Source organism: Halyomorpha halys, unplaced genomic scaffold (assembly GCF_000696795.3).
Source record: "Halyomorpha halys isolate HHAL.00 unplaced genomic scaffold, Hhal_1.1 Scaffold241.1, whole genome shotgun sequence".
Taxonomy (NCBI): Eukaryota; Metazoa; Arthropoda; class Insecta; order Hemiptera; family Pentatomidae; genus Halyomorpha; species Halyomorpha halys.
The window spans coordinates 866,355-875,023 of NW_027105010.1; the positions used below are offsets into that span (position 1 = coordinate 866,355).

At 30.0% G+C, this 8,669-nt stretch overlaps 1 protein-coding gene across 3 annotated transcripts in view; it reads right to left on the minus strand.

The window, feature by feature from the left end:
* Positions 1-8,669, minus strand: part of LOC106680077 (very long chain fatty acid elongase 4) — a 255,148-nt gene that overhangs the window by 21,828 nt on the left and 224,651 nt on the right. The window contains exon 1 of one of the 3 annotated variants that reach the window (XM_014419545.2): positions 1,137-1,303. The exons of the other annotated variants lie outside the window; for them this stretch is intronic. The gene's annotated coding sequence lies outside the window, so the exon portion shown is untranslated. Of the gene's footprint in view, positions 1-1,136; positions 1,304-8,669 lie in introns of those variants that run through there. 3 annotated transcript variants of the gene reach the window in all.

The following is an 8,669-nucleotide window of genomic DNA, read 5'->3' on the forward strand; positions in this document are numbered from 1 at the left end:
AGTTTATTAATTATTTAAAAATTAAAATTATGGAAAGAAAAATAAAATTGAGAGAAAGAAAATATATGTAACAACCGAAATATGTAACCATAATATGAGATAAAGAGGGAAAATAAAAGTTAAACAAAAGAAATAATAGAAAAAAAATTGAAAACAACAATAATAATATATGGTGAACATGGCTAATAACGTGGGTAAGGAAAATTGAGAAAATAATGGAAATTATATTTTTTTTTTGAGGATCTTGAGGATCTGTCAATAATAAAACAGTCATATATTTTATATTAATAATAACTGTCACTTAACTTGTAATTTATAGTTATTAGCTATGCAGGATACATGCGTTCCAAAACTATTGGCATGATTATGAGAACAATAAAATATTGAAACTTCACCATATAGAAATAGTTATTTTATAATTGACGGATCCTCAAAATATATGCTATTAAATGTCAAGAAACTTTCATTTTCACCAATTGAATTTTGCATATATATTTTATGCATGAAGTATCCAGGAAGAGCACTAAGTATAAAGTTGTAGTTTTATTATTTCCATTTAAAATATGGGATCTTTATTGTTGTGTCGATCATCAATATTGTACACCTGGACTTACCCTTGAATTATAGTATATCGTTATCAGTAGTTTTGGAAATATTTAAAATTTTATGATTGGGACTATTATCAATTAAAGCAATTATGATTGAATTATTCACACAGGAAAAGAAAAATTATAAATGTTCTAGAAAACATTCTACATTTATAAAACTGGATGCAATTATTAAAATATTTTGGAATAGTTCTACATTCTGAGAGACTAATAAATATTTTTATCACTAAATCAGATATTTTAATAAATCCATAACTCATAATTTATATAATATAGTTCAATAATATTAGGATCATGAAATATTTTCTTGAAGAATAATAACTCTTAAAATTAGAAATATTTTAGAAAGTTTTTATTAAAGGTATTGGATTTATGGTACTTATTTCATTGAATGGTTTCAGCCGATTTTTTAAAAAATAAAATAAGATTTTTATAACAATATGAGATATTTGACTAAATTTGGTAACGACATGTTTTAGCAAAAAGAAAAAGATTATTTTTAGCAATACATCATAACTACATACTTACCTTGGATTCAACCCGTTATTTGATTCCAAACTATAAAAACAGCTGAAAATGAGTGTCAGAAAATTATAACTTCACTTAACGTGTTCCCAATACGATAATTCCTATAAACCGAGTCATTAAGTAGGTCGTGCTAACTATTAGGAACTAAGAGTGTGTGAAGTAGTAAATGCAAAAGCGATCTTCTTCCGTATGAAGATTCTAATTTATGCATATGATGGTCAGTAGTGTATTCTAATCTAGAATATCATTGTCGACGGTCAATCGAGGATTGCTTTGCAATAATTTTTCAAATAAATTACAATAATAAAGAGCTTGTCAACAGATTTGAATATTTATAGATCTTTGAAAATGGAGAGAACTTTCGATGTTAAAATAACTCTTGCCCATACTGTAGAATAATACTGAACAAAGCTGGAATAGCTCACTCATCCATTCTTTATTTTTTTAAGTTTGAGAATAATAAGCAACATAAGAAAATTTTGAAACATCTTAAAACATTCATTTGTACTGATGATTTACTTTTTTTTTTTTAGATATATATATATAAATAAATAAAATAAATATGAATTACTGTAAAAATATGTACTATGGTAAAATTGGCGCGCAGTTGTCTGGATTAACTATTCACAGCGTTGTGAATTGATGAGGACAAAGAATTTGTTAAAATAGTGAATTTAAAATGATTCTTACTTCCTTTATGTTTCAGGTTCTGATGGAACATTCTTCCATGAGGTCACACGAAAGTCATTTCAGTGGCACATTCCTTCCAATATAAAAAATAAAGTGGATAAAATGGATCAGAGTAGGGAAATGAACTCTGATCCATTTTATCATTTCTTTTTCTTCATTTTTACCTTCCCTCTTTAGTACCTCTCAGCGTAGAGGAGCATTCAGCCAGGAATTCCATTCTTCCCTATTTCTAGCTAGGTTCCTCGCCTGTCGGAGGTCCTTCCCACTCGCCTTCCGCCTCGGTCTTCTGCCATCTGGGACATATTCCATGGTCTTTAGAGGATCTCTATGGTCATCCATCCTGATAACATGGCCGAAGCACTTTAGCTGACGAGTTTCCAGGAGCTCATTCAGTGAGGTTATCAGCAGTTCCTGACGAATCCTTTCATTGTGAACACGGTCCCTCCTTGTTTTTTCCATTGTCCTTCGCAAAAATTTCATTTCGTGTTAATATCCAACACTTCGCTCCATACAAAAGTATAGGTAGATATACTGTCTTGAAGATGTGTAGCTTAACATTACCTACTTCTCTCTTCCCTGCCACAATGTTACATATCTGGTAGTAAAATGTATTTACCTTGCTAATCATGTTAGATATTTCTGCTTCTACCTTCCCAGATCCGTCTATCACTGTACCCATGTACGTCAAGTCTGTCACTACTTCTAATTCTTCTCTATTACAGCATACGTGAATATCTTCCTTCTTCCAACTTGTAGGATCTTACTTTTGTTGGTATTTATAAGAATCACTCTTTTCGTTGGAGCTCTTCATACCATTCCGTAACTGCCAGTTGCAACTTTTCCCCTGAGTCCGTAATCATTACCACGTCGTCGTCGTAGATGGGAAGCTGTATCACTACAGGATTAAGATTCCTACGTCCCAGGAATGTCCTGCTCGTTCTTATTTTACAAATGGATACCACTTTATCCATTCATCAATTCTATCAAAACAATTTTATCAATTCAACTGAGGACTTCTACCATTTAACATTACATTGTTCAACAAATTATTTCGAAACAAACCCGGCATTAGTGGCAACCGATCTGAAACATCAGAAATGGACATTTTTAAATTCTCTTAATAAATCGTTGCAGGCTTAAATCCACCCTATTTTCCATTCTCCCAACTTATGACCTTCTGGCAGCAATTATGATTTAAAGAACCTAATATAAATGCCAAACATTGTTTTAACGCATTTTGATTTCATTGAACGCCGTGACCAAATTAGTCATTCTCTTAATGTTACTATATTTTAGTGCCAGTTATTTATTTATAAATGTTCCGCATAGGATTCCAAATTAGCAGTTATCAATTGCACCTTGACTATTAACTACATTTTATTTGTGAGATCGCCGCGGATATTATTAGTATAATTTTATTTTTATAGACGTATAACGGATTTTGCGACGGCTTTTCATTATTCCCTATAATTATTTTCTGTTTTTTTTTTCTATATTTTTGTAGATGTGTTGCGTACGGATACATGTGACTTTTTTAAGCTTTTAAAAAAAATTTATCCGTTTTAGACCCTCCTCCACATCTACATCCACGTCCTCTTTTCCGTTTTTCATCCAGTTTCCTCCCCTTACAGCATTTTTGGGGATTGAGGCTCATTATGTCAATATAAAATTTAATGATTTGCTATATCAGCTAGAACTTATCCTCATCGAAGTTGTCAGGGCTAAAATAATACCGAATTTTAAAAATGGCTTTCTCAAAAGTACCGACCTTTAACTTTGTTAATTATAAATAATTAACTATCACTCATTATTATTGATAATAAAAATTGAACGAATTAGATTAATAACTAAAAGTGAAATTAAATTACATGCTTTCCAGAAATAGCAGTTGTAATACAATATCCGACATATAAAGTCGTAGAAAGCAGTGGAAAATGAAAAAGAACTTATAAATACACTGAATTTATAATTTTTCGTGTTTCCACGGCTGTTATGAAAGTAGCCAGTTTTCCTATATATGAGCAGATTAATTTCATCTGAAAGTATGGTAGTAATGGAAAGTTTGGGGATGCGCACACCAAATTATTTTTTTTCGGAAAGGTTTCTGTGTGGAATAAATAGTTGTTTTTTTAAAACTAAAATATAATAATCAGAATTTCACGTTGTTAAAATTGAAAATTTTGGATTTTTTTTTCATGTGTTTCACCTTTGGCGATTATTACTTTAACAATGTAAAATATACTTGGAAATCTATTAGAATAGACGGAGATAGATAAATTATTTTTATAACTTTAAATAAATTGAGAATATGATATATTTTCTTAATAGTTCAATTCCCAAAAAGCCAAAAATTATTATCGGATGAAAGTTATACGACTACATTCATATTAACTGCAAACGATTAGAAATTTAAGAAGAAAAAAAAGTTTAAATAATGATTTTTTAAAAAAATTATTATATTACACCAAGAAATAGTTTATATTATTGTACATGGTATTATTATTTTTGTTGTTTAATTTTATTAACAACATTGTTATTGATTGTTGTCTTAATCCACCAGAGTTTTTTTAAATAAAGCCAGTAAGCCCCACTTTATGATATAGTCACTTAAGTCTCTGAATATAAGCGTTTTAGGACCCTAGAAACTCATACAACAGCCCAAAATTAGGCTTAAAAAATAATGCTTCCCTATCTAAGCATTTTTTAAAAAAAATAATAATATATTTTATTCAGATAATTTTACAATCTGTCACTCTCAAGGGCAATAAGTATTAGAGTTATACATATTCAATCAAAACATTCATACGTAGGAAAGATGAAATAAATTCAGTAAAATTAATAAATAAAGTAATAATAAAAATAAAAATTAGCTCATAAATAATAGTAAAATAAGTGTACAACTGGTGTTAAGGGAATTAAAGTAAATCAATCAAATAAAAAAAAATGGCTCCAAAATCCATTATAAAATTCAAATTTTAGATTTAACCCTAAGTTGGTATAAACAGTTGATAACTATTACAGAAAAATCTCCGTTGGGGGATTAGTTGAAAATATAGAAATTTAATATACAAACGATCTGTATGGTATCTAAATCTATTTTGGGTTATAAAATTTACAATTAACTCTATATAGGAGTAAAAAATGTTAATAAAACAATAAATTCTATTTTTTCAGCTGCAATATCTTCGGTGGGGGACCAGATATAAATTTAGAAATTTAATATATAAACGGTCTCTATGGTATCTAAATTACTTTTGTATTAGAGGTGTTACAGTTAACTCTAAATAGGTATAAAATAAATAGTTAAAAATTTGTAAATTAAATATATAATATATATCTCAAGTACAAGTAGAATGTCTCTGTGGGATCAATAACTTTTATAAATTATAAATTTTAGATTAAACTCTAAATAGGTTAAAAAAATTGTTAATAATAGCGAAAAAAAATTATAATTTTCTTGCTTTATATATTATTTGTCTTGTGACTTAATTGTAGTAAGTCGTTTAATATTTTGAAGATGAAAAAATATTAATTTACTAAAGTTTGATAATAAAACTTTATACATAAGTATTTATTAAACTTTATGAATACAGTTATATATTTAAATAATAAGATTTATTTTTGGTATACCCTTAAATAAAAAAAAATTCGAATAATGTTATTTAATATAAGATTTACGTTTTACAAATCTGGTGTAATGTATTTACAAATTAAAATAAAGTGATTAATGTTTAAACAACAAACTAAAATTAGAACTTTATTAAAAATAATTTCAATAAAAAAAATATCGTTTTTATAAGGTGCTCTATTATTTTTTTGATTATTAAAGGACTAAAATATTGATGACAACATATTTTTAAATTTTTGTATTATTTCTACTATTTGCTTGTACAGAATCTGTTTAAAAGTGGACGTATGTGTTTAAATAATATGGCATTGTCATGGTATTATGTTAATGTATTCTAGTATTAATTTCTCCTAGTAAAATAAAAGTTATGTATATCACCATAGAGATGATGTCTTAAAGCTGTTAGTTTTAAACATTGGTCATAAGTTTTTAAGCATTATAACACCAATAATAATAATTAAAAAAAAAGTAATCAAAACTCATCTTTCTTGAAAAGTACACCAAATTGCTGTATCGTGAATTCACTTTAATTTGAATTAATATCTAATCCGTTTATAATAGTGAAAACAAAAATGAAGAAAAGTTATGAAAATATTTCTTAGTATGTTTTAAAATCTAATAGTTTGGTATATTTTTAAAACCTTACAGCACTATTTGTTTTAACCAACAGAAAGTGTTACTGGAAAAATACCTTTCGAATAAGGTAATGGCCGATCCTACAATGGGAACTGGAAAAAAAAAAAAAAAAAAGAATACCTAAAAAAAAAGTGAGACGGTGGAAAACTAGGACGGCGGCGGAAAACGGGATGTTGTGAAGCCATCAGTAGCGCTACGTGGGTTGAAGGCATCTTCCCTACCGACGTCATCTAGTCGCTTTCCTTCCAAGAACACAGAAAGTTTTCTTCTACTTCAGTTTTCATACTAAACTATAGTCATGATTTTTTTTATTACTGTTTTAATTTCTTTCGTTCGCCTTCATATAAAGTGATGGATATAGGACATTCGGTCATTAAAAAGGTGGAATTTTGAAAATACTTACATATATATAAAAGTTGTCCACTGCATATGGACAAAAGTAAGGATTAATGGAAAGAATCTTAACCGATTGCTATATAGTGACAACTATTGTGGAATCTTCATTTTCGAATTTTTTTTTATAATTCCCTTCCTAGTCATTTTTGACATAAGGGGGTGGGGTTATCTGGAGGTAACCAATCTGTTCTAACCATGGTGGGGGAGCAAGCTTTCATTACGTGGGACTGCCACAGCAATGAAAAAAGTCCTGAAGGTGGCAAAGACCTGAACCACCTGAGCTACGATTGGTCCAACCATTTTTCAAACTTGTGACCTTCTTACTAAGACTTTTTGAATTATTCCTGAAACCTGAGAGGTGATATAATATTTTTACAGATAGGTTATACTCCTAGATGGTGCCCGAATTCAGTAAATACTATAAAGAAATGTTTGAGATCAGCTTTGAACCAATGTAATTTTTTCACTAATATAATTTGCATTTCAGCTTTTTGAGTGGCATAGCTGACTTGTATTTTTATCCAAGTTTTTTCTTGTAAATTTGTATCCACGTTTATAGTTGACCAACTTACATTTTTTAGGGGTAGGTTCAGAAGACAAGACCCTGATCCTATACAAAAACTGATACTTCTCATCTTCGAAAGAAGAATCATAAAACAAATATTCCTATACTTTATAAGTGTGGCCAGATATTTTACGAATAACAAATAAAATATATTTTCGAGTAAATTGTTATTCACAAAACGTTTTATTAGTTATTTTCAAATAATTGTTATTATTTATTCAATAATAAATTCAAATAATTTATTGGTAGTATAATGGCGAGGACAGGTAGGTGGTATAAATAGCTACCACCAGCTGAGCCATCCCACTTAATATTTCATGTGTTTTATTTTAATGAACATTAATACATTTTATTATGACAATAAAACTTACAGTATTATGATAACATGAGTCGAATATTATAACCATACTGGGGAGGTAGAGGTTATCTATTGGGTACTATCCTATTCTAACCATGGAGGGTCAAGTATTCATTTCGTGGAACCACCAAAGAAATAAAAATCGACCATCCGGGATTCTATGGAACTGCTGAAGTTTCGAGGTTGCAAAGACCTAAGCCCAACTCAGCTACAGACAGCCCTCATGATTTACAACCTGAGTTTATTATTTTACGACATCTGGCTCCCAAAAGTCCGGGTCCCGATGTTTTTGCTCATGACCGCGGGCCTAGGAATGGGGAAGAAGGGTTCAGTACAAAGAAGGGTTCAGTACTTGTCAAAACTTGGTAATAATGTGAAATAATCGATTAACAAAAAACCCTTAAAACGTTCATATTTTCATTAGAAATCAGAATTTTATCAACTACGACCACCTATAATTAGTAACGCAGTAATATGTATTCTTTGACATTGAGGTTGTTGGTTTACCATCAGCTTGCTAACAGCGCATTGTGGTGAGGGAATGTTCAAAATATAGGTACTCAACACATCGGTTTCGACTGACACATTATTCACTATGTCCTAAAATGCAGTATCTAGTAACTTTTTCTGTTAACAAGACACAACGTTCTTAATAAGAGAGTAGTACGTTGTAGATATTATATGGAGGATAATGGTATTTTCCCTTTTAACCTTTGCCCTGTGTGAAAGGTGGGTAGTGGTTCCTTACTGTCCTGAATTGAGACTGGTGAATTGTACAGGACAGCACCTCCCACCACAGTACTGTCCCGCCCACATAACATTCCTCCAATCCCCACTACGTGTTTTTGTCCAATACTAGTTCATCAGTTTTCCGATTCTGAAATTGACCTGTGGTCGGTCGCCTTTTTTTTTCTTTTTTCTCTACCAGTATGAATTGTATTTCTTTTCACATTGTAACAGCATAAACGGAAGAAATCTACATGAAACAGCAAGTCGCTTGGAATCATGGGGATAGGCAGTATATATATATATATATTTGTATTTGGTATATAGACTGAAATTGACTGTAAAAGGAAACCTGTGGGGAAAAAAAAAATTGTTTTCTTGATATCTTATTATACCATATGTAATTTATATATGTCCGATTACGGATTGATAAGTATGCTGTGTGATATTGCAACCTGATGTATTTAGGCTGCATAGATGAATAAAGCCTCTCTCTCTCTCTCTCTCTCTCTCTCTCTCTCTCTCTCTCTCTCT